Below are 24,239 nucleotides of genomic sequence, written 5' to 3' on the forward strand. Positions count from 1 at the left end.
TTGAGTTTTTTTAGCAATAAAACTCAAGTGTGGGAGTTTGAAAGTACTTCTACTTTTCTAAATCTTTCTTCCCCACATTCCGCTACAGCCATATAACTAAATTAACCAAATATTACAAGCTATGCGTTTCTTTTTTTGAACAGTATATATGCAGGGGTCATAATCAAAAATTTTAGTAATAAATTTTCATTTGATTAATATACTTACCCAACTCACATATAGCAATTAACCCTAGTTCAGTGCTGGTAACGCTGTACGCGTCCCCTTGGTAACAAGGGAGACAACTCTAAAAAAAGAGTGACCAATACCCATACTGGTATCAAGGCCAGACCAATACTGAGTCTGTCTTCCGTGTGCGTGTGCATATGCCACCATTTGTAGTCATTCTAACCGAAGCCCAACTCACTTCTTTTTTAGAAATATATACCCCCAACAGGGCGGAGGCGGGAGGGAATAAACGATGTGAGTTGGGTAAGTATATTAATCAAATGAAAATTTATTACTAACATTTTTGATTAAATTACATATCTTACCCAACTCACATATAGCAGATTGCTACTGTAGGCGGAGGGAAAATCATAATACCAAGAACGGAGAACTTGTCCTGCCGATACCATAGCTGGTAGAGCGGAACTACCGTCCTGTCGCGTTCCCGCGACATTTCTGAGGTAGTAAATGATAAAAACGTCCTCTGAGCGCCAGCAGGCTAACTCCAGAACCTCTGAGAGGAGACCGGAGCGGAGGACTGCTATTGACCAGGCTCAGGCTAGAGCCTCCTGAGCTCTGAGCTCTGCCTGATTGTCACATGACTGGCCTTACCACCAAAGATAGGCCTGTCGAATCAGTGTGGCTACCCATTTGGCCAAATTAAAGTGACCCATGGAATGTCTTTATCCCGAGCCGAGTTCATGGAGATAAAGAGTAGTTATTTGACTTACGGAACTAACAGGCAATGTCCGTGCCCAGTATCTGATGGGGGCCCTAACCAGACAGTTAAACAAGTCATGATCTCCAGGAGCAAGTACCTTACTCAGGGAGGAGATGCGGATAAAAGGAGATGATAGACCGGATTTCTGGTTTTTAGAGAGGAAATCCGGCCTAAATTTGAGAGAGATAGAGCCATCTTTATCAGACAAAATACCAATCCCGGGACGGGAGCTGCGACTTATACCATGCTGTGTCACGGGAAGCGCCCTTGAGGACACTAGCAATACTGCAATGTAGGAGAAAAACTCCTAGCTCATTGCAAAGTAAAGAAAAATACCACGAGCATGCAAGGCTTACCTGTAAGGTGCAGCTTGCTCTGGATTTATCCGAGATATGCATCAGGAGCGTTTATGTCAAGTAATAGAACGGCCCGCATGCGCAGAACTCACACTTCAGAGAACGAATGTACACTATTAACTGATATAAACAATGCTAGGTCAAGCATGACAAGAAAGGGAGGGAAAAGTAAGGGAGGGACTTGACATAAACGCTCCTGATGCATATCTCGGATAAATCCAGAGCAAGCTGCACCTTACAGGTAAGCCTTGCATGCTCGTGGTAATTTAACCTCGACATGCAGTAGCGTTTACGTCAAGGAATTTTTAGACCAATAGTGTACATGAGACAACAGAAAACTGTCCCAACATAAAGTCTTGGTTAGAATGTCTGTCTGTGTCAAAGAGTCCTCTAACTTTGCAGTACTCGTACTGGCGGTAGCGTCACCTTCTGCCGCCATTGTCCCCACACGGCTCGCACGAACAATTAAAATCCGAAGAAAAAGTGCACCTCACCTGACCATCGATGTCCGAATTACACACACTGAATTCCAATCTCAAAGAGAAATCACACACACAGAATATAATCCGTCTAAAAGAGATCTCTTATTTTACACAAATTCTACCAACAGTAAATTCCCTGAAGTTGCGATCCAAGCGCGCGAAACCAAAAGTGAGTTCTGCGCATGCGGGCCGTTCTATTCCTTGACGTAAACGCTACTGCATGTCGAGGTTAAATCCAGGGGCCGCCGTAGTGAAGGAGAAAAAGGCCCTGAGGGGCGTAATGCCTAAGTTGAATTACTGAACCAGAAGGAATGTGATTCTATTTATTATTGGCAAAAACCTAGATGATCGATGTCTTTTGCGTAAGTGGAACAAAAACCAAAACCAAAGCGAAACGCTTCTGTGCCAAGAACTAAAGGTCAGCCACATGATGGAGACCTTAGTTCTTTCCGTAAGCTCTTAAAGCAAAATGCTGAAACTAAGGAAGTTTCTGAAAACCCTTTGTGTTGCCCAGCGAAAGTAGCTGACATGCAGAAGCCTCCTACGGTAGTAAGGGGTAGGATTCGCCGGAAATGTTCCATCTGTGAGGTCGCAGAAAGTGGTTCAGTGACCCTAAAGATATCTGAGTCAGAATATATTGCACCAGTAAGTTGCACGTGTTCTGGCGAGTTTCGTGAGTTACGACTTCCGGACAACCGGAGAGAGCGTCAACATCACTGTCTCTGTCTTTGTTCCCGACTGACAAAAAAGAGTGAAAACCTCTTGCAATCAGCTTAAACAGGAAGACAGTCCTAACTCTAAAACGAGAGCTGTGAAAGATCAGAAGACAACAAACCTGTCTTCAAAATCACACGAGTAGTGAAAACAAACACATACTAGCTTGTGCGTCTCACTTTGGATCGAACAAAGAAAGATCCGACTGACCTTGCGTGTAAACCCCCTCCAGGGAGTGAATCACTGAAAGGATTGAGGTGGATTAAGCCACAGTCTCAATGAGGTAGGCGCTAATCGTTCGCAATGAACTAGAGGCAAGAAGATTTGCCTCTTGTTCCCCAGCTAGCGGCATGACAATATGTCGACCAATTCTGGCATTTTCTAAACTCCTGACGAAGAAGAGTCATAGAGAATGTCTTACAACCGAAACCGAAGGAAAAAACTTCCAGTTTCGGTAAATATGCCTCCTCTCGTCAAAGATGGACCGAGAATCACTAAACAGAGAACCCTTGCGCCCAAAATTGCTGTCAAGCGAAGTGACTGCGTTCTAACCTAAGTAGAATGCTGATCAGATTCATAGCGATCCTGTGTAGCGGCAGGAAACAGCAAACAAGTCGAGTAAAGCGAAATCGAAAATTTCTAAGATAAATTTTCATTTAATTAATATACTTACTCAACTCACATAATTAGCATTAACTTCAGTTTATTGCTTAGGTATTGAAGTAGTACTCTACCCTGGTAAAGGGGGAGGAACTCCCAAAAGAAATAAAGTCCTTAAGGACAGGAGTTGCCTCCCCTAGCGGCCGCCCGCGCCCTCTATAGGCCGCCCGCGCATGCGCGGATCCCGCCAACAGGCGTCATTTCCCCACGAAACACACACCCATAACACATAGAATGTTAGCGGGGAAGGTCGGGAGGGTATAAGATATGTGAGTTGAGTAAGTATATTAATTAAATGAAAATTTATCTTAGAAATTTTCGATTCAATAACATATTCTTACCTCAACTCACATAATTAGCAGATTGTACATAAAGGCGGTGGGATACTCACATTACTCCCTGGGAAGAATCTGGCCTGCGGCGACCATCGCTGGGAGGCAGCTCGCACCGTCCGGTCGAGTGCTCGCAATGTCGCGGAGGTAGAAATTCAGGAACACGTCCTGGGATGTCCAATAGGCGGCGTTTAGAACGTCCGTTATCCTGCCGGACCTGAGGACTGCTAGGGACGCTGCCCACGCTCGCGCTTCGTGCGTTCGAGGTGATCTTAGAGGGAGAACTGACTGCCCCCCCCCCTTGTGTCTGCCACCACTGGTATGCGAGTCTTATGAGTGTGGAAGACCATCTTGTGAGCGTGGTTTTCGCTATGTCTTTATCTCGCATAGTATTCAGTGAGATAAAGAGCAATTTCTGAGAAGCTGATCTGAGAGGAGCGGTGCGGGACAGATAAGCTTTAAGTGCCCGTACTGGGCAGTTCGAGAGATCCGGATCACCGGGGGCTAAAATGTCCCGGAGAGGTCGGATGGAGATCGCTGGTGAAGGCTGGTCCGGTTTTTGGTTCTTTGCGAGGAACTCGGGCCGAAAATGCAAAGAGATGGAGCCGTCGCTTTCGAAGGCGATGTCGCGGTCTAGGCCCGAAAGGCCGTGAATCTCGCTACCTCTCCGCGCCGAAGCGAGCAGTATTAGCATGAGGGTCTTACGCGTAGGATTAGAGAGGCTAGCACTTTGTAGTGGTTCAAAGGAACTAGAGCGCAAGAAATCTAGTACCAGAAGCACATCCCAAGCCGGGACCGAAGTCCTTGCCGCTGCTGAACTGAGGGCCGCGCCCTTTAGCACACTCGCGATGACTCCCCCGAGGGAGATGGAACGCCCGAGTTAAGCGTCACGGAGATGGCTGACCGGCGAACTCTTAGGGTAGACGCAGCACGACCCTGAGAGGAGAGCCATGCCAGATGGTTTGCGACCTGCATAGACCGCGGGGCGACCGGGTTAACGTCATTAACCGCACACCATCGCGTCCAAGACAGCCAATGAGACGAATAAACAGAGGAGGTGGAACGCCGCTGAGCTTTCTGGACCAGGTTTAGGGTGAGGTCAGAGGCGCCTGAGCGTCTGAGTGATCTCCGCACAGTCTCCAAGCGTGAAGATCCAGGAACTCGGGGCGATCGTGCACGATCCCCGTTCTGGGTTGAAGTAGCTCCCCTCGCTTGAGGCCGAGCGGGATCGGAGGACCGCTGGCGAGCCGCAGGAGGTCCGGGAACCAATGTTGACTCGGCCAGCGTGGAGCCACAAGGAGAAGGCGAGGCCGCTCTAAGTCGGCCTTTCGCAGGACCCTTCCTATGAGTGGAGTGGGAGGGAAGGCGTAAGCCTCCAGCCCTGTCCAGTTGATCGACATCGCGTCGATCTTCCACGCCTCCGGATCGGGAAAGGGGGAGACGAAGATCGGGAGGCGACGCGAGAATCTCGTGGCAAAGAGATCGATCATCGGGCGCTCTGCTTGTGCCCAAAGGCGCAGGAGTGCATGATGGGTGATGGTCCACTCCGTGTGGAGGACCTGAGAGGAGCGGCTGAGATCGTCGGCCAGGACGTTCAGACAGCCGGGCAGATAGCGAGCCGAGATCAGAATCTGATGGTGAGCGCACCAAGAAAGGATCTCGCAAGCTCGGTTGGACAACAGCTGAGACCGAGAGCCCCCCTGCTTGTTGAGGTAAGCAGCCACCGTTGTGTTGTCGGTATGGATCAACACATGGTTGCCCTGGAGGGCAGCGGCAAAATGCTGAAGTCCCAAAAAGGCTGCCTCGAGCTCGAGGCGGTTGATGTGCCAAAGCTGCTGCTCCGGAGACCACCGACCGGAAGTCGTGAGTGTGTCCAGGTGAGCTCCCCAGCCCTTCTGAGACGCATCCGAGAAGAGGTGCGTTGAGGGAGGAGGTAGCGCTATGGGCACTCCCTGCGTGAGCCAGGAAGAGTTCATCCACTGAAGAGTGGTCTGCCGAAACCAGTGCCCTAGCGGGATCGCCACATCCCACCCCTGTGAAGTCGGGTTCCAGGCTGAGCTGAGGGCCTCCTGGAAAGGGTGTTTGTGTACCCTGCCCAACGGGATGAGAGAGGACAGTGACTCCATCTGTCCCTGAACAGACGCCAGTGTCCTGGCTGGGGCCGACTGTTGCCCCAACAGGGAAGACAGTAGGCCCTGCAATTTGTCGATGCGACGCTGCGTGGGATGAATGGTCCATGCGCGTGTGTCGAATACCATGCCCAGGTAAGAGAAGGTCTGGGAAGGCACCAACTCGGACTTGATCCGATTGACCTGGAAGCCGAGAGCCTGTGCCTGGGCAAGGACAAACTGGGTATGCTGATGGCAAAGAGCTTCTTGCTGGTGAAGGATAAGCCAATCGTCCAGGTACACCCTGAGGCGGACGCCGTGCAGCCGCACAAGGGCGCAGAACTGGCGCACCACCATGGTGAACACCCCGGGGGCGAGGGAAAGCCCAAAGGGTAGGGCTCGAAACTGAAACACTCGATCGCCCCACACGAAACGCAGCCACTTCCTGTCCGCCTCGTGCATGAGGATGTGGAAGTAGGCGTCCGTCAGGTCGACGGACGTCACCCAGTCTCCGGGGCGAAGCGCTTCCCGGACGTCTGCAGGAGTTTCCATGGTGAACCGAATCTTTCTCAGAAAGCGGATCAGGGGAGAGAGGTCCAATACTGGGCGCCAACCTCCGGACGCCTTGGGCACGACGAAGATTCGGCCGTAAAAGCCCAGGGAGGAGTGGTCTAGAACCTCTTCTATTGCTTGTTTTTGCAGCAATAGGAGGATCTCCGCTTAGATCACCTCCCGAGCGCCGGGGCTGACCGGAAACCGGAAATTGGAGGGCGCTCTGGACAACGGGGCTTTGTCTCCCTGCCAAGGGAGACGGAACCCCGATCGAATCACCCCCTTGATCCAGAGACTGTCCGTCCGAGACAGCCATGCTGGAAGGGCCCGGGAGAGGCCGCCCGCCACCGAAGGGGTGGAGGGCGGGGGGTTGACTGGATCGGGGGTGTCTCATTGGGGGTGGGGCTTGCGCCCGGACCCCCGCTTCCCGAAGGAAGGCTTGCGCTGGTAAGGGCGGGACCGTGCCCCACCCCTTCCTGCGGGAGGAGACCTATGCCCGAACGACTTGGCAGGTGCTGGAGCAGGACCGCGTGGTGCTGAGTCCTTATTCCTTCTGCTGCTCTGTTGTTTGAGCGCGAGTTCGGACAGCCGAACCACCTGCTGGTCGCGGGATTCTTCGGTTTGCTGGCGAAGAGCATCCAGTGACCGAGAGCCCAGCAACGCCCCTTCTGAGAAGGGAGAGACTCGCAAGGAGTCCATGGTGGCTCTGTCGGTCAGACGAGAACCATGCAGAAAGGCCTCGCGTCTCCAGAACACAACCTGTGAGTATAGACGCGCTGCGTTAGTCATCTGGGTGTCCGTGACTTTCGCAAGAGCCGCCAGTAGCATGGCCGCGTCGGCCTCCACGGCATCATATCGAAACTTAAACGGATCGATGGATGATGAAATGGCTCTCGTGAGAGAGCGGATGAGCGTCTCCGCTAAGGAGGAAAGCTCGAGAGAGGAGCGCCCAGTTTCCTCTAACCCAAGGAGACTCTGCTCTGTGCAGACAGAGGATCTCTCACGACTGTAGCCGTCGTGCCGCAGGCGAGCTAGTTCCGGTGTGACCGGAAGTGGTGCCTTGGGCAACGAGAACGAGGAGAGGAGAGAGAGGGGCTTACCCGGAAGCCGCGATTTTTTAGAGTTGGCTGGTATGCCGTTGCCTGCGTGTGCCGAAGCCAACCAGGGCTGAGCAGAAACAGGAGCATTGCCGTGAGCGGCCAACAAGGGGAAGGGAGATGCAGGGTCAGCACCCAACACCTGAGCCATAGCGAACGACACCGAAGGCGATTCGACAAAGCGAAAACGAGCCTTAGTTTCCCCCGTGGCCGCGAAATCCGCCCAGGCGGAAGGAGGAGGAGCGGCCGAGGAAGATTGGGCAGAGACACCTTCAGGGAAGTACCGTGAAGTGATCTCCGCGGCCAACTCCAGAGTAGGGCCAAGTTTGCTGGGAATCCGCAAAGGTGGGTCGGATTCGGAGCAATCTTCGTCAGCGTCCATTTCCTCCACAAAATCTTCCTGATCACCGTCGGCATAGGAGTCCGGGAAACCGGAAACCCACTGCTCGGCAGGGGAGGAAGTGGCCAAGGTCGGTTGGGCAGAGTTCGGAAAAACCGGAAATTGCCCAAGGACGGAAGTGCCGGACGCCGGAACCGAAAAGACGGAACCGGAAGTCGAGACCGGAAGTTGGTGCGACACCGGAACCGAAAAGACGGAACCGGAAGTCGAGACCGGAAGTTGGTGCGACACCGGAGGCGGAAACGCCCCAGCACAACCGGAAGTGGACACAGCACGACCGGAAGTGGAGGATGACAATCCGGACGCCGGAACTGTAAAGACGGAACCGGAAGTTGCGGTTGGATGTCGGTGCGGCACCGGAAGTGAGAAAGCAGGGTTACTGCGATCGAACACGCCAGGGCGCTGTCCTCCGCCGGAAGTGCTCACCATAGCACAACCGGAAGTGGAGGACGACAATCCGCGGGTGGCGCCGACAGGACCCTCCAGGCCGAAAACGGGCAAGGAAGGTGCTGATGCCTGCGCAGGACCCCCCAGGCCGAGACCGGTCAAGGGAGGTGCTGCTGCCTGCCCCCCAGAGGCCGGAACAGCTGAAGCTGAACACAGGGGCGCAGGCTGACGAGCGTCGCCGCTCCCCAGCACACCCGCCACAGGGGCGGTATGCAGCCAAGGAGCAGCCGTCCTAGACCCCAGAGAGAAACCAGGGGAAAAGGGAACGTGAGAGCCCCCAACAAGATGGGAACCCCCACAACCGCCATCTACCGCCGAAGTGCTAGCGGCAGGCGGAGCAGTGAACGCGAACTCTCCTGGAAGGCCGGGGGAGTAAGGCAAAAGACCGGAACAATTCGGTCCGATGTCGGCCGACGTGATGGTGGCCGAAGTCCGAGTCCGCGGAATCGACGGGACGTTAACCGCGCCGTGCTGCGAAATCGACGGGATGTTAACCGCACCGTGCTGCGAAATCGACGGGACGCTAACCGCGACAGGGTGGGAAGCGACCGGCGAAATCGACGGGACATTAACCGCACCGTGCTGCGAAATCGACGGGACGCTAACCGCGACAGGGCGGGAAGCGACCGGCGAGAAAAGCACGCTTTTATCCGCAGAATGCATCGACTGCAGATCTTGTTTTAGCGTGGCAAACATAGCGAGCATCTCCTCACGCGTTACGACCTCGCTAGGGCGAGGAGCCGGTGAGCGCGAAACCGGTGAAAACACCGGTGCATGAGAAGTCGAGTCGATAGAGACGCGCGCGGACTTATTGGACGCGGGGTCGAACACCCGCACGGAGGATTTTTCTTGCACGGCTGAAGGCTTAGTCGGAGCCGGCGAGCTCGAGGTGCGAGTCTTAGCTTTAGATTTGGATTTGACTTGCTCCTTCCCTGGAGAAGGGAGGAGAGAGATAGGCTTGCTCTTAGCTTTGTCCGCCATTGAAACGAGTGCCGACACGTGGTGACAATCGCGGAGCGAAATTCGTAAATTTTCGAAACGAACTCGAAATGAACTCGAAATTCGAAGGACGCGTCGAAAGAATAAAGGAACGATCTTACCAGAACGCTGCAAGAACCAGGACAGATGGCCTTCCACAAAAGACCACGAGAAAATATACCAGAGTACCAACAACACGTGTGAACAATAGCGTTGAAGTGGGTGGAATGACGCCTGTTGGCGGGATCCGCGCATGCGCGGGCGGCCTATAGAGGGCGCGGGCGGCCGCTAGGGGAGGCAACTCCTGTCCTTAAGGACTTTATTTCTTTTGGGAGTTCCTCCCCCTTTACCAGGGTAGAGTACTACTTCAATACCTAAGCAATAAACTGAAGTTAATGCTAATTATGTGAGTTGAGTAAGTATATTAATTAAATGAAAATTTATCTTACAAATTTTCGATTTCGCTTTTAGTCAAGCTGTGAAACTCACAGAATGAAACTGAACGCACTGCATTTTTTCACAATGACCGTAGTCCGCCGCTAGTGCAAAAGGCAGTGAAAGTGACGAGCCTGTTCAGCGCGGTAGCGGTTGCGCTGTGCTGCATAGCAGGCTTTACTGTACCTCTCTTCGTTTTAACTTTCTGAGTGTGTTTTTAATCCAAGCATATCATATCTATATGTTTTTGGAATCAGGAACCGACAAGGAATAAGATGAAATTGTTTTTAAAACGATTTTGGAATTTTTTTTTAAATCATAATTCTTATATTTTTAATTTTCAGAGCTTGTTTTTAATCGAAAATTTTTAAGTAAATTTTCATTTCATTAATATACTTACCCGAATCACATAAAAGCATTGACGCAGTCTTACATGCTTGAGGTCTGAAAAAGGCTACCCGTCTTAAACAATTAAAGGGGAGCAACCCAACACAAAAAGTGTAAATACAGGTATGGTAATGACCATCTACCCGGGGAGTTACCTCCCATCCGGGTTACGTGACGTCACTTCCCCTGTAAACACCACGTGTCTTCATACGACTTAATAGACTAAAAAATCATATGCGGGGTTGGCGGGAGGGAATACACTATGTGATTCGGGTAAGTATATTAATGAAATGAAAATTTACTTAAAAATTTTCGATTAAATTACATATTCTTACTCCGAATCACATAAAAGCAGATAGCTTCAACAAGGCGGTGGGAATGAAAACCAAACACACTCTTAAAACCTTGCCAAAAACCTGGCCTGCTGCCAAAAGGTCAGGGAAGGGCCCAGTGAGAAAGAAAATCTAACTCACTCTAAACCCTAGCCAGGAACTGGCCCACTGCCAAAAAGGCAGGGAAGGACCTGAGAACCATCTTGATTGACAGCCGAGATGTCTCTCAGGCAAAAGTTGCGAAAGACATCAGAGAGCCAAATGTGTGCCCAGCACTTCTTCCAATCTCCTGGACCAAACGACCCAGAAAGAGAACCCAGCCTTGGATTAAGCCGAGCCAAGTAGAGGGAAAGACAAGCTGCCCCCCCCCCCCCCCCCTTTTGGATGGAAGGAAATGCACATGCACTGAAAAACGATCTATGCGTAAGGTAGTCCGATCAGTGAGGTGAGGGACAAACCTCGCGGCGACCATAAGACGATCACGCCAAAGTAATCAAACTTAGGAATGGCGTGAAGCCCAAGTCAGTGAACCTCTTACTTCCGGCCGAAACTGGAAGCAGCTGTCGCGGACGACTGCTGACGTAAGTCGAAGTTCGAACCGGACGTGACAGTAGCCTGTGCACTAGCCGGTGAACCTCTTACTTCCGGCCGAAGCTGGAAGCAGCTGTCGCGGACGACTGCTGACGTAAGACGAAGCTCGAACCGGACGTGACAGTAGCCTGTGCACTAGCCAGTGAACCTCTTACTTCCGGTCGAAACTGGAAGCAGCTGTCGCGGACGACTGCTGACGTAAGTCGAAGCTCGAACCGGACGTGACAGTAGCCTGTGCACTAGCCAGTGAACCTCTTACTTCTGGCTGAAACTGGAAGCAGCTGTCGCGGACGACTGCTGCTGAAGTGACCGGTGACCCTAAACAAACTGACTAAAAGCCAGAGTGTTACAGAACAGTCTGCTTGAAGGTAAATGAAGGAAATTCAAAAACCCCAAGTAAACTTCGTAGCCAAAAACCTGAGAGAGGAGATAAGCCACAAAGAATGACTCCTCCAACATGCATTGCCAAAGACAATGTCACCTCAGGAAAATCTGAATGTTACTTCCGAGGCCAACTCAAGCGCATCTTAAGTTTGGACGAAACACCAGAATGCGTCTGATCGCTAGAGAAAGACGGAGTCAGACTCTGCAAAAGACGACCAGGACCAAGACCAGCAGCTTGTGGCAAACTGAGAAGAACGGGGAAGCCTGAACACAGCAGCCCCACTCAAACGGAAATCGTCCTATCTCATCTCCTGCCTAAGATGAGATAAAGGAAGAAAGTCGAAGTCCGAAGCCACAAGAACAGGGAAAACAACAACCATCACCGCCCACAGGTGGAATGGCTGTCGCACCAGCCGAGGCTAAAAAACCCGGATGCCCTAAGGTCAGCCGTTGTTCCAAAACTCAGACGTACTTATGAAGCGTCTGTGAAAGAAACAACCTCTCCGGTAAAAACCGGAAGTGCCACTGCAGCAGCCCGTGGCTGAACTGCTGCTACACTAACTGAGGACTGAAGCAGTATAACCGAAGGACAGCGCTAGCACCGACCAGAAGAGACCTCAGCGGGTGCTCGAGCTGATGGGCCTAGATCACTGTGAAAGGATCGGCTGACGCATAAGCAAATATGCGCTCATTAGATCAATGGGAGTCCCCCGACCTCACCACTCCCACAAACTATTGGCTGTGTACAGAGACCATCCAATGAAAACTTGCAAGGAGGAGACCCACCCCGCCATCACCAAAGTGGAGGGCGGAGGGGGGGGGGGGGGTGTGTGATCGGGGGCACTTCCTTGGGGAGAGAGGCTTGCTGCTAGGGCTGCCCTTCTCCCTGCCCAAACGTGATCTATTTCTCGATAATAAGACAGAGACTGCCTATTGGCCGCCGGCTGAAAACGTCGCTGATCTCTATCCCACGGGATCTACTTTTCTTTTCTGGTAAAAACCCCAAAGTTCAAAAAGCAGATCCCTCTACTCCGAGCAAAGCCCAATTGTCCCTCCTAGCCTGCTCAGAGCCCTGAGCATGCGAGAGAAACAAGTCCTTCCTACGCCCGACTATAAAGAGAGGTGAAGGGAGGACAGCCTCTTTGTTCTTCGTTCGCCCTAGCCAGGCTGAACGAGTGGAGATGCCATCAGAGCCCTGATACACACTAAGCGTGAAAGGTTCAGTGACTCCAGGAAAGAGCACGAGAGCGCTCTGACGCTCATCTCCGAAAAAGAGGCAAATTCCAAAAACTGACGTCCAAATTCCTCTAAATTCCTGCGTTCCCGTTAAGGTGTACGCGGAAGAGCAAAGACGCCAGCAAAATCCGACCCAGCTTCAGCCAAGAGAACTTCCTATGACAGGAAGAAACAAAAGACGAAGCCTGTGTAGCCGAAGACAGCCGAGGCTGCGCGTGTTCCGGAACTGACCCGTGAAGACCGAGTAGCAGAACCGGAACCCGTGGATACCACTTCCGGTAGGAGATGGCCAGCCAAAACCTGCGGAAGATGGTACCCACCTTGAAGGTGACTATCAAACCGGAAGTAGGAAAAACTCCTCCTTCGCGGAACGGAAGTCCGACATCGCTGAATGCAACCAAAGAGGAAGCCAATGTCCCTCCATAGAAAATCTGGAAGTAATCTCCATCGAGGCCTCGAGAGAAGCCGAGAGATTCGACAGAACGTGTCTGATCTCTGGCTAAAGACTGTATAACAGAATAGCCCAGAGAACTGACACTGACCGAAGTAACAGTTGCCAGTGGAAAGCTACTGAACAGGATAACCGGAAAACCGGAAACCCGTTCAACCGGAAACCGTCCTGTCTCACCCCTCCCATAAGAGGGTAAGACAAAGAGGAGGTAACATCCGAAGCCACCAGAACTGAATAGACAGTAGACGCAACACCCAACCAGTGAAGTGACTACCGTCCCGGCCGAGGCTGAAAGCCTGCATGCCCATAGGCCAGCCGATGTTCCTCACTTCGCTAACAGTGTTAGGAAGAAGAACAATGCATCCGGACAAAGCCGGAAACGCAACAGACAAAACCGCACAATGCGGAAGCAAATGTTGCGTGGACTGAGGACAGAAGCCGAACGCCCGTAGGCTAGTCCGCGGTCAACTCCAGTAGAGACACACAGTGTAATCGCAAAGGAGGACCTATGCTCCCAGTAAACCGGAAGGACGACTGTCCGGATGTCCGTAGGACGTATCCTGTTCCTCACTCACTGACCTCCGTATAGGAGGAGGAGGAACAGCAACTCCGGGCGGAGCCGGAAAAGCAACGGACGAAGCCGCATAAACGGAAACGCCTGTTGCGATGACTAAGGCCGGAGGCCAGAACGCCCGAAGGCCAGTCAACGGTCAACCCCAGCCATGACCTCTGTGAGTGCACGGGATGGAGGACCTTCGTTTTCGGGAAAACCCGGAAGCGCGACTCCCGAAAACGGAAGCCGCCCTTGCCTATTCACAGCCGTGCACGCAATGCAAACAGGCTTAGAAAGAGCAGAAGATTAGGCAACGGACAAGCCGCATACAGCGGCAGCGTCTGCTGCGAGGACTGGGGCCGGAAGCCCGGTGGCCCAAAGGCCAGTCCACAGTCGACACCAGCAGGGACCTTCGTGGGTGTGCCAGATTGACCTTCGCTTCCGGGAAAACCCGGAAACGCGACTCCCGCAAGCGGAAGCCGCCCTTGCTCAGTCACGGCCGTACACGCTGTGCGATCAGGCCTAGAAAGAGCAGCATATCCTGACTAGCAGGAAGTTTTGCAGTCGACACCAGCAGGGACCTTCGTGGGTGTGCCAGATTGACCTTCGCCTCCGGGTAAACCCGGAAACGCGACTCCCGCAAGCGGAATCCGCCATTGCTCAGTCACGGCCGTACACGCTGTGCGATCAGGCCTAGAAAGAGCAGCATATCCTGACTAGCAGGAAGTTTTGCAGTCGACACCAGCAGGGACCTTCGTGGGTGTGCCAGATTGACCTTCAAAACGCGACTTCCGCAAGCGGAAGCCGCCATTGCTCAGTCATAGCCCTACTCGCTATACGATCGGGCTTAGAAAGAGCAGCATATCCTGACGGGCAGGAAGTTTGCAGGTAGTGAGCCTGCGACCAAGAACTGTTGCTCAAAAGAGAGCGTCCGGTGGCTTCACGAGAGCCAGTGGAGCAGTTCGACTTACCGTCCATGCCCCCCAAGGAGGCAGCAGACGCAGCTGAAGGCCCGCGACCGGAAGCCGTGGCCGACAGGAAGCCAAAGAGCGGCCGTCACCCGCCGCCGGCGGAAGTACAACGCTGGAGACGGCGTGTGAAGCTGCAATCTTCCCTCCCAAACTGCGAAACTCTGGAAAAAGAGAGCTAAGCAGTATAGACACCAGAGCGCCGCGCTCCGATGCCCAAGAGAGGGAAAGCAAGAAGCAAGACACGTCACAGACGTGCTAAACTGCCCCCCAAATTCATTTGGGGCAGAATAAGTAACGGACAAAGCGGTTATACATGCTTAGTACGAAACAACAACAAATACCAATGGTCTGAAAGACCAATGACACAAACCTAGCCATGTTATATCACAGTCAGACGCGCTGACACAGAAAACAGGCGGCGAAACAAAGAGTTACTGGAAATTAACAAGTCCAAAACGGACGAAAAATTCAGCAACTACAACGAACTTCCTGTCAAACTAATGACTAAAAAAGGAAGCGCTTACCAACTAACAAAGCAGAAGGCAAGTAAAGAGGTAAAATAAGGTTTACCTAACCAAAACATAGGCCGTGCCACATTCGCCGTCAGCTAAGCTGACAAGCAAACATGGGGCCCGAAAATGCGTTACTGAAAAATTTTTACAAGTCCGCAAAACGGACGAAAAGTCAGCAACTACAACAACATTCTTGTCAAAATAATGACCAAAATGGAAAGAGCTCACCAAACACGTAAAGGCAAGCCGTTAAGACGGGTTAGGTGGCCGGTGGGTGTCCTTACAAACACCAGCACGCAGCCACACACGGAGCCAAAAATTCGACGACCTTCTCTGCTGTAGGCTGAATAGTCGTATGAAGACACGTGGTGTTTACAGGGGAAGTGACGTCACGTAACCCGGATGGGAGGTAACTCCCCGGGTAGATGGTCATTACCATACCTGTATTTACACTTTTTGTGTTGGGTTGCTCCCCTTTAATTGTTTAAGACGGGTAGCCTTTTTCAGACCTTAAGCATGTAAGACTGCGTCATTGCTTTTATGTGATTCGGAGTAAGAATATGTAATTTAATCCGAATATAACATATTCATATGTTTTTGAAATCTTCTTCTTCTTCTTCTGCGTTCGTGGGCTGAAACTCCCAAGTACACTCGTGTTTTTTGCACGAGTGGAATTTTACGTGTATGACCGTTTTTTACCCCGCCATTTAGGCAGCCATATGCCGCTTTCTGGGAAGCATGCTGGGTATTTTCGTGTTTCTATAACCCACCGAACTCTGACATGGATTACAGGATCTTTTTCGTGCGCACTTGGTCTTGTGCTTGCGTGTACACACGGGGGTGTTCGGACACCGAGGAGAGTCTGCACACAAAGTTGACTCTGAGAGTGAGAAATAAATCTCTCGCCGAACGTTTTGGAATCAGAACATGATGAAGAATAAAATAAAAGTAATTTTGGATCGTTTTATAAAAAAAATAATTTTAATTACAATTTTCAGATTTTTAATGACCAAAGTCATTAATTAATTTTTAAGCCTCCATGCTGAAATGCAATACCGAAGTCCGGCCTTCGTCGAAGATTGCTTGGCCAAAATTTCAATCAATTTGATTGAAAAATGAAGGTGTGACAGTGCCGCCTCAACTTTTACAAAAAGCCGGATATGACGTCATAAAAGACATTTATCGAAAAAATGAAAAAAACGTCTGGGGATTTCATACCCAGGAACTCTCATGTAAAATTTCATAAAGATCGGTCCAGTAGTTTAGTCTGAATTGCTCTACACACACACACACGCACAGACACACACACACACACACACACACACATACATACACCACGACCCTCATCTCGATTCCCCCTCTATGTTAAAACATTTAGTCAAAACTTGACTAAATGTAAAAATGGGACAAAAAAATTGCCCAAAAATATTGTTTCCTGATAAGAGAGAGACGGTCGGAGAAACTGGAAACCAGAACCCCCGACCAAATAATCCTCTACCACTTCTTGCGTCAATTGGCGAAGCTGGTTGGAGGTAGCGACTTGCCACAACAGCGTGGCAGGTGTAACCGGAAATCGGAAACCCCAATTGACCGCAAAATATCCTCTACCCGTTAAATGCATAAGCAGAGGGAGATAGTACGAGGAAGCAGAGACTTCCATTTGTGTGTGAACACCGAAAGTGCGACAATCACAGTGGCCAAAGCCTGGTGTGACTGGTGACACATGCACAAAAGGTTGCAATAGACCTTGATAACGAACTCTGAAGAGATTCCGAAACGGAAGCTAACTCCAGCAAAGATCGTGCAGTGTCCTCCAATGCAATGAGAGAGGCTTCAGTGTAGGAGACAAGCCTGTCCTTCTATAACCGTCCTCCCTCAGAGTGGCCAGTTTCGGTGTGAACCGGAAGAGGAGAACGCGGCAGCGCAAAAACATCAAAAAGGTTGATAGGCTGTGCGTTCAGGTTGAACCTCCAATTGAAGGCCGCGAACGAAGGTGCTTGCTGATCCACTTGAGCCAGCCAATGCTTAGCAGAATCAGGAGCCGGAATGTGTTGTGTCAACAAAGGCACCATAACACCCGGAACTCCCGCTTGAGAGCGAGATTTGAGAAAAACCTTCGCCATCTCAAAAGCCACCGACGGAGATTCCCGAAAGCGGAAAGGGCATTTAATCCCCTTGAATCCGCGGGAATCACTGAGTACAGAAGGTGGTGGAGCGTACTGAACTTTCGACTCGACCACGCCTTCCTCAAAATATCTGGAAGCCGTTTCAGCTGCCAACACCACCGCGCTTGACAGCCTATACGGCAACCGGAAATCAGTGCCTTCCTCCACAGCGGAAGCACCATCGACAGCATAACCTTTATGCACTTCATTGCAATCCGGAAGTTGACCCCCGCATTGACTGCCATAGTCCAACCGGAAGGGAAGGCGAACGTGGTAAACCAACCGGACGTAAGCCTTGGTGCGGCCCTAACTGCCTTCTTCCTGCCCCCAGGGCGGAAGCGGAAGCTGCACTGCCGGCCAAATATCTTCAGATAAGGCGGGGAGGAACAAGTCTTCCGTTCGCGTCTCAGGGTCCCTACCCCGCACTGACCGACCGACTGAGCGGTGGGGGCCAGCCCAGAGATCAGAACTTTCGCCGCCCCGACGCAGTACGAGGAGGGTTACTTTCTCCTGAGTCCGCGCTCCACTCTGGCCGGAAAACCCGGTTACTAATGGAGCAGACATACCTTTAGAATGACCGGGCACACCGGAAGACGGTCCGCTCAAAGAGGGGAAAAGCACGTCCCCAGCATCCTGCGTCTCATGTACATCGGCGTGGGTGACCGTGGCGGAAGGGGAAGGGCGCACGCTGGCCAGCGAAGCAACGTCCGTCACACCGGAAGAAAGAGCCCGTAGCTCAGACCTTGTTGAAGAAATTTCAGCCGCTAAAGAGCTAACTTGAGAGCTCAGTGGAAGTAGCAAAGAAGCCACCTCCGCAGCAACCAAACCTGAATCAGAAGAAGCGCTAGTCTCTTTCCCAACCTTGCCGTCTTTAACAGACTTGTCAGAATACAGAATACAGAATACAGTATTTATTGAGCCAAGTGACATTAAAAAACATTTAAAGCACAGAGGACATAACAGGCACAACAGAGGTCACCGGCAAATCAACCAAAACATCAATACATTTTTTAGAAGAAGGCTCTAAAACAGAAACTAGAGCCTGGCCGGAATGCTTAGGTTTCCTAGGCGTTTCTTAGGGGAAGCCTCAGCAGGTACCTGCCTGGGAGGATGCCTCTTTCTGCCGCTATCGGCCATGACAAAATGAACTCACAAAAAAAATTTCCAAAAAATTTTACAAGTACTTTCTTTATTTGGTGTTTAACGTCGTTTTCAACCACGAAGGTTATATCGCGACGGGGGAAGGGGGAAGATGGGATAGAGCCACTTGTCAATTGTTTCTTGTTCACAAAAGCACTAATCAAAAATTTGCTCCAGGGGCTTGCAACGTAGTACAATATATTACCTTACTGGGAGAATGCAAGTTTCCAGTACAAAGGACTTAACATTTTTTACATACTGCTTGACTAAAATCTTTACAAAAATTGACTATATTCTATACAAGAAACACTTAACAAGGGTAAAAGGAGAAACAGAATCCGTTAGTTGCCTCTTACGACATGCTGGGGAGCATCGGGCAAATTCTTTCTCGTCCCAACCAATATGGGACTCCCCCTAACCCGCGGGGGGTTTTACAAGTACAAATTTTGTCCAAAATGAAGCCAAAAACCCAGAAAAATCAATCAATCAATCAATCAATAGGAAGCTTATATAGCGCGTATTCCGTGGGTACAGTTCTAAGCGCTTGTCGAAGAGTTGTCAACACAGGACTAACAAAGAAACTAACATCTACAGACGGACACGAACCCTATCACACACTAGCAAACCCTGATAAACATACAACAAACAACTGTTTAAACAACAATGTACATGTTAGGCGCGTTTGATCGATCTGTGCGATCGCGCTGCGCGTTTGGTGGATCGATCAAACGCGCACACATCGATACAAAGAATACAAGAATCGTTAAAACGCGCAGCTCTTATATACTTGCGCATTTGGACGATCCGTCTCACAAATTCATGATGTTGATGTTGAATGATGGTTCTTCACATTTATATAATGTACTTTGCTATCAAAAGCTGAATGTCATTGCTGGGTTTCTGCCGAAGTGAGTCATAGATCTTTATTTCATTTTTGCTGTCGCTGGTTACAGTAACCCAATGATTTGGAGTGTGGAATATTTGCACAAAAGTTCCTGTTGGGTTTTGAAATGAACAATTCTGTTGCAACAGCGTGTCCTGGAGTCCCTGTGCTGCTGGAAATGATTGTTTTATTAAAATGTTAGCTGCATTGATGTGTTGATCATTGAGGAAGGCAGTTGAGGATGCCAATGCGAGCATGTCTGCGTTTGAAAGAACTGGCATTTCTGATGTTGGCATTGGGGCACTATTAATGGTCTTGCATGTGCTTGAGCCATGGCATTGAGTCGAGCAGCTGATTTTCTTTGCTCTGCAGGGGCATCTTTTGGTCATGCAACCAGTGTGACAATTACAGTGGGCTTTCAGAAAGAGGTTTTCCGGATTATGCTTCCTTGCCGCTTCTCGGAGACTCAGTTCTTCAGTTTCGTTCGGCGTAATTGTCCCACTGTACAATTCAAGATCACCGCCTTGATATCGGCCTTTTAATTGTCCGAATGCCGTTGTTAACAAGTAGGACTTTTTTGTTGTCCCATGCGCTTTAGCAATGACAGCAGGAAGCCTTTTAACTCTTGACGTCCTATAAGACTTAGAAGCTTTCTTGTGCCCAGTCCTGTTATTTTCTGAGAGAATTAGGCTAAACAGGGGTTGTTTATTAAAAAAATCATAGCTCCTATGTTTGTGAATGGATTCTATTCAATTTTTTTTGTAGATGTTCAAAAATGAATGATGCTTATGTTACGTGTGTGTTTAAAGATTTTTTAGATGTACCTTATTATCTAAAAAATGTTAATTATGTTAATTACAGATGTGACAATTAAAAAAAAAGTTAATATTTAACCTCAACTAATTCAAGATGTTTCATTCATGGCATTCATGACAAACAAAAAGGACATACAAGCATAAACATAAACATGCAATTGTACTCACTTGTCACATGTCATTCACAGGTACAATCTCAGGTGTTAATCCATCGAATACACATTGTTGAGTTTTTGAAACATAGGTCCATTTTAGTGAGATATCTTGCATTGTCTTGCATTGTCTTTCTCTCTCAACATGAAATTTACACTATCACTAATTAATCACCATCTTCTTCAAAGGTTGTTCAGGTAAGTCACAGGTAAGTCACAGGTAAGTAGCAATAATTCACACAGATGATTGATGCTTATTATATACAAGTTATTTACAACTCCATACCTCATACCTGTTCCGAGGCATCACATCATAAATAACACGTTGTCTCATCTCTGGCCTGCTGCTCCAGTAGCACCTGTAGTTGGGCATCGGAATCAAACCCATGAGGAACAGAATGCCCATGTAGGCTTTCATCTCCTCCGTTGTGGTGTCAAAATTAGCATCGCCGTTCTGTCGGGCATATCGAATGGTTTCGTCACGAATTTGAGCAAACAAATCATCAGGGAAGAGTTGCTGGAAGTAGTCAATTGGTTTTGCAGTGAGGGGAAGAGGAAATGTTGGACCAACACTCTCAGAAAACTCCTCTTCACTCCAATCGTCGATCGTATCGGTCCATTCGGCATCACTGTCAACATCTTCATCGCTGCTGCTTGATGGAATATCCGAAATCGCAGATGAAAAGTCCGACAAATCCGCAGTGTGCACGGTCGAAACAGAAATGTCACTCTGATCGGAATTAGCTAACTCAATTCTATTGCCCAAATTACGAACGTCACCGCCATCAAACCCATGAAAAGAAGACCCACTATCCGAGTCAGAGTCGTCCATTTTGAGCCCAAAAATGTCTAACACAAATCACCACGAAAATCGTCCAGAAAAAAATAGAAATCGTTGACAGAAAACTCCGAAAAAATTCCCACTTCCGCACGTGTTATTGTCGGAAGTACAGCATTCGTGGTTTCCTTCAGGAGAGCTGTATTTCCGTGTTACGTCTCTTTGGCCAATATCGTCTGCATGCGAGCGGTACCGCGCGGTTCAGGATTATTGACGTCAAGCGGAACCGCGCGGTACAGGACGTCAAGAGTTAAAATCTGTGGACGTTCTGTCTAGCTTTGGAATCCCTACTGATACAGTATCCCCCTCTTGAAAATCTGCTATTTTCACACGTTTCCGTTTATTGTAGAAATTCTCCATATGTTCCGCTGCTGTCTGCGTGTTTCGGAACGCACGTTTTCGGACCATGGCATGGCGAGATACAGGTGGTGTAAGCGGCTCGGACTGACAAGGCGTTGAGGGTTGTGTTGGCTCAGACTGACAAGGCGTTAAGGGCCTCTCTTGTGGCATCGACTCTGGCTGACAAGTCGTTGAGGGCCCCTCTTGTGGCATCGACTCAGGCTGACAAGTCGTTGAGGGCCCCTCTTGTGGCATCGACTCTGGCTGACAAGTCGTTGAGGGCCTCTCTTGTGGTATCGACTCTGGCTGACAAGTCGTTGAGGGCCTCTCTTGTGGTATCGACTCAGACTGACAAGTCGTTGAGGGCCTCTCTTGTGGCATCGACTCAGACTGACAAGTCGTTGAGGGCCTCTCTTGTGGCATCGACTCTGGCTGACAAGGCGTTGAGGGCCTCTCTTGTGGCATCGACTCTGGCTGACAAGTCGTTGAGGGCCTCTCTTGTGGCATCGACTCAGACTGACAAGTCGTTGAGGGCCTTTCTTGTGGCATCGACTCGGGCTGACAAGGCGTTGAGGGCCTTTCTTGTGGCATCGACTCGGGCTGACAAGGCGTTGAGGGCCTCTCTTGTGGCATCGACTCAGGCTGACAAGGTGTTAAGGGCCTCTCTTGTGGCATCGACTCTGGCTGACAAGTCGTTGAGGGCCTCTCTTGCGGCATCGACTCAGGCTGACAAGTCGTTGAGGGCCTCTCTTGTGGTATCGACTCAGGCTGACAAGTCGTTAAGGGCCTCTCTTGTGGCATCGACTCTGGCTGACAAGGCGTTGAGGGCCTCTCTTGTGGTATCGACTCTGGCTGACAAGTCGTTAAGGGCCTCTCTTGTGGCATCGACTCTGGCTGACAAGTCGTTGAGGGCCTCTCTTGTGGCATCGACTCAGGCTGACAAGTCGTTGAGGGCCTCTCTTGTGGCATCGACTCAGACTGACAAGTCGTTGAGGGCCTCTCTTGCGGCATCGACTCAGACTGACAAGTCGTTGAGGGCCTCTCTTGCGGCATCGACTCTGGCTGACAAGTCGTTGAGGGCCTCTCTTGTGGCATCGACTCAGACTGACAAGTCGTTGAGGGCCTCTCTTGTGGCATCGACTCTGGCTGACAAGGCGTTAAGGGCCTCTCTTGTGGCATCGACTCTGGCTGACAAGGCGTTAAGGGCCTCTCTTGTGGCATCGACTCTGGCTGACAAGGCGTTGAGGGCCTCTCTTGTGGCATCGACTCAGGCTGACAAGTCGTTGAGGGCCTCTCTTGTGGCATCGACTCAGGCTGACAAGTCGTTGAGGGCCTCTCTTGTGGTATCGACTCAGGCTGACAAGGCGTTAAGGGCCTCTCTTGTGGCATCGACTCAGGCTGACAAGTCGTTGAGGGCCTCGGGATCACTTGGGGCAACGATTGAGGAGGCTCGGGCTGACAAGGCTCAGAATGAGATTCAGGCTGTTCATTATTTTCCAGATCTGACTCATCACAGATTGGTTCTGCCCTTGGAAAAATGGCTGATGGTGCGCATTTTCCGAATACCACTTTGTATGGGGACTCGTTTGTGGTTGCTTGTACCTCACTGTTCAACGAAACCATGACCCTTGGCAACCATGATGACCAAGGGTATGTTTGGTCAGCTCCACAGCCATTGTCATTTTTCATCGCTGCAAGCTTTTGTTCAATAGTCCGATTCCCTCGTTCTACTAGACCCTGTGACTGTGAGTGTCGAGGACGCCCGTTCACGAATGTGACCTATCCACCCCATGATGAAAACTATGCTCGAATAATTTGATTTACAAATTCTCGGCCATTGTCTGAATGGAATAGTTTGGGGGGTCCAAAATAAGCTAAGACCCTTTCTTCTATGAGCCCAGCCACCTCGACTGCTGATTTAGGTTTTAAGGGAAATAGAACATGGTACTTGCTGAAATGATCCATAAAGTGGCAAATGTGATTGAACTCTCCGTCAGGATTGTGTCTCATGTCAATGAGATCAACTTGGACACGTTCTAAGAAATCCTTCTCAACTATTGGACGCAGGGGTGGTCTGGACACCTGAGGCTGACTCAGTTGACATGTTGGACAGTTTGTACAAAACAACTGAACAAAGGTACGGAAAATGTCATGATAGTGACGCTGGGCATATTCGAGTACTTTCTTGTAGCCGCTGTGTTTTAACTCTTGGGCATGGATGTCAGTGACCACGTCGAATATGTTGCCGGCATGGACTACCCGCAGATATTTAGCAGCTCCATCGTTCTGTTAAAAACACACACACACACCTCGACTTCGAATTAGCTCAGCTGTTTTCATGAGATGTCTGAGGGATGGACAGAGATGAGGAAGGAGGGATTGGGGGGAGAGACTGAGAGACTAAGAGAGAGAGAGAGAGAGAGAGAGAGAGAGAGAGAGAGAGAGAGAGAGAGAGTGTGTGAGAGAGAGAGAGAAGAGAGAGAGACTGAGAGACTAAGAGAGAGAGAGACACTGAGAGACTAAGAGAGAGAGACAGAGACAGAGAGAGAGAGAGACTGAGAGACAGAGAGAGAGAAGAGAGAGAGACTGAGAGACTAAGAGAGAGAGAGAGAGAGAGAGAGAGAGAGAGACTGTTTGAAAGATTGAGAGGCCTGACAACAAACAAGTACAACAAATAATCTTCAAAATTTGAAAGATCGCTAGAAATTAAAACAAGTCAATCGAGAACAAAAATCTTTGCCCAAACATAATATATGTAGTTCTTCGTACCTGGTTTTGATGTTTTGGATTGGGGACAACTAACACATCGTTTAATCCCAATCCGGGCATGTTCATCAAGGAAAATGTCCTCTTCTTCACCCAATGTCGAAAATGGGGTTCCACCTTAGTATGGGGTTCTCTTCGGTGGTTCACAACCGTATTGAACTTTTCGCTTGACATCAAGCTTGATTTGGGACACATGGCTGATGTATCTGCCTCCACTTGCAGTGTGTGCCTAAAC

General features: G+C 50.1%; 1 protein-coding gene across 2 annotated transcripts in view; it reads right to left on the reverse strand.

The window, feature by feature from the left end:
* Positions 1–24,239, reverse strand: part of LOC138952779 (ral GTPase-activating protein subunit alpha-1-like) — a 499,987-nt gene that overhangs the window by 89,089 nt on the left and 386,659 nt on the right. The gene's annotated exons all lie outside the window — the stretch shown is intronic.

This window comes from Littorina saxatilis, linkage group LG17, assembly GCF_037325665.1.
Source record: "Littorina saxatilis isolate snail1 linkage group LG17, US_GU_Lsax_2.0, whole genome shotgun sequence".
In the NCBI taxonomy this organism is placed as follows: domain Eukaryota; kingdom Metazoa; phylum Mollusca; class Gastropoda; order Littorinimorpha; family Littorinidae; genus Littorina; species Littorina saxatilis.